We start from the raw sequence: 2,469 nt of genomic DNA, 5'->3' as shown, positions 1-2,469 counted from the left end.
AAATAAATTAAAAAAAAATCCCCCAGAAAAAAAAAAAAGAAGAAAGATCCCTTGAATATGTGCTCTCCCTGATGGCCTGTGTCTGCATGATGCTTTTCTCTGAATGCCCTGCATGCTGCCAGACTCTCTGCAGAACCACCACCGCACCCCCTGCCCCTCCAGCCGTTGCACCACGCCCCCGCCCGCCACTGCCATTCTTCACCCTAAGACACAGCTTTGAACTTTGCAGGCCATGCTCTCCCAGCACCTACCAGCTGGTGAACAATTGAGCTTGACTGACCTTTGAGAAAAATACTTACGCTGCCCTGGCCTTCCTAGCTGGCCTTGGAGTTGCCAGGCACAGTCTGGCAGTCACCATTGGTGCCCAGCCAATGTCCTTCTTCCCAACACAGAATACCCACATGAGACAAGGCCACTCTGTTGTCGTGTCTCTAAACACAGGCAGCATGCACAGCTGAGCACAGACAGGAGGTGCCAGCCCTCCGTTCTTTTTGCGTGTATTTATCGTGTGTGTGGGTGGGCGTGCAGGTGCTGTGGCGTGCAGGTGCTGTGGTGTGCAGGTGCTGTGGTGTGCAGGTGGCTGTCTGAGAACATTCAGGTGGCTCTCTCCTTGCACCACAGGAGTTCCAGGGATCTCACTCAGTCACCAGGCTTGGTGGCAAGCACCTTTATCCCTGAGCCATCTCTCCAACCCCACGCCTCTGTTCCTAGTTTATGAGAATAACGAATGTCCTCTGCCAATCACAGCTTCATCCCTGCTTCATTTCTTTGTGGTTCTTCCTTAAAACAATTCAGAGACTCAAGAAACAGAGCTTCACTCATGCTAAGCAAGCACCCTGCTGATGAGCCTCACCATGCCCCACTGGCCTACCCCCACCTGGGCCCTGCATTTCCAGCAAGCAGGAGAATGAGGAGGAGATGCTGTGGCTGGCTGGCTGGCTGGTTGGACCAAAGCCCTGGCTGGTTTGGAGGCTGGGAGAACTAGCCTCAACCCAAGGGACAAAAGCCACAATTGGCTGGAACTGCTTTTTTGAGAAGAAAGCCATCCAAATTGCTTTGGTGTTCATTGTAACTTCAACATTGACCTCTTTAGACAGGGTCTCAGCAAGTAGCTCTGGCGAGCCTGAAACCCTCTACATAGACAAGACTGTCTCAGACTCACAGAGAGCCACCTACTTCTGCTTCCTGCATTCTGGGGTTAAAGACATGCACCACAGGCCTGGCCTTCAGTTTTTGGTTTTTTTTTTTTTAAATATGTTTTCTCTCTCTCTCTCTCTCTCTCTCTCTCTCTCTCTCTCTCTCTCTGGGGGGGGGGGTTATTCTTCCTAACAGGCATTATTGAAGCATAATTCACATACAATGAAATTCGTTTTTTAAACATTCGTTTGGGGGATAGAAATGTATGCTTGCATGCCATGATGTATTTATGGAGACCAGACAACTTTCAGGATTCAGTTCTCTTCTTCTACCATGTGGGACCCCAGGATCAAACTCAGGTCATCAGACTCAGTGGCAAATGCTCTTACCTGCTGATTCATCTTGTCCCCACCCATCACTTTTTTGTTGTTTTAAGAAAAGGTGTCACTATGTAGACCAGGCTGGCCTCGAACCTGCGGTGACGCCTCCTGACTGCTGAGAGTACAATGCTGGAATTACAGGCATTTCCCACCATGCCTAGTTTACTAGCAGAGCACTTGTCTACCCGTGTGGGAGAACCTGAGTTCCATCCACAGCAATGAAAAAAGGAAGAACGAAAAGAAACTAGGCCAATTTTGGTGTTGCACCTCCGTAACCGAGATGAGTTTCAGCCCCAGCCAGAAAGCCCCATTCCCTTCTCTCCCACCAAACTCATACAAAACAAATCCTCTGCAGACTTTCTAAAACACCCAACACACACACACACACACACACACACACACACACACACACTCACACAGAGTGACAAGTTGAATTCATCAGAATTCATTTAACCAAGAGTGGGTTTCCAAGCAACCTTTGGGTAGTAGGGAAACATCCATTTAAATAGTAGCTTGAGGGAGGGACCAGGTCTGTAGCTCAGTCGGTGGAGTGTTTGTTAGCATGCATCAAGCCCTGGGTCCCATCCCTAGCACCACATAACGTGGATATGGTGGTGCACATCCGTCCTCCTTGACTATATGGCAAGTTGGAGAACAGCCTGGGCTACATGAGACCCATCTCAAAAATAATCAGGGGCCAGAAAGATGGTTCAGTGGGTGAATGCACTTGCCATCAGCCTAGTGACCCCATGATGACCTAATCCCCAGGACCCAAGGTTGACAAATGACTCCCAAAAGTTGTTCCCTGATATCCACAGGCCACCATGGAGCACTCCCAAAATATACAAATAAGTGTGCTCTAGTTCTATTTATATTGCTGTGTTTTAAATTCTCTAAAAAAAGAACAATTTAGGAGAAACCCTGTCTCGAAAAACCAAAAAAAAAAAAAAAA

This window comes from Microtus ochrogaster, unplaced genomic scaffold, assembly GCF_000317375.1.
Source record: "Microtus ochrogaster isolate Prairie Vole_2 unplaced genomic scaffold, MicOch1.0 UNK125, whole genome shotgun sequence".
NCBI classification, from domain to species: domain Eukaryota; kingdom Metazoa; phylum Chordata; class Mammalia; order Rodentia; family Cricetidae; genus Microtus; species Microtus ochrogaster.
The sequence above is the reverse complement of the archived record's forward strand: the minus strand, read 5'-3'. Positions refer to the sequence as shown.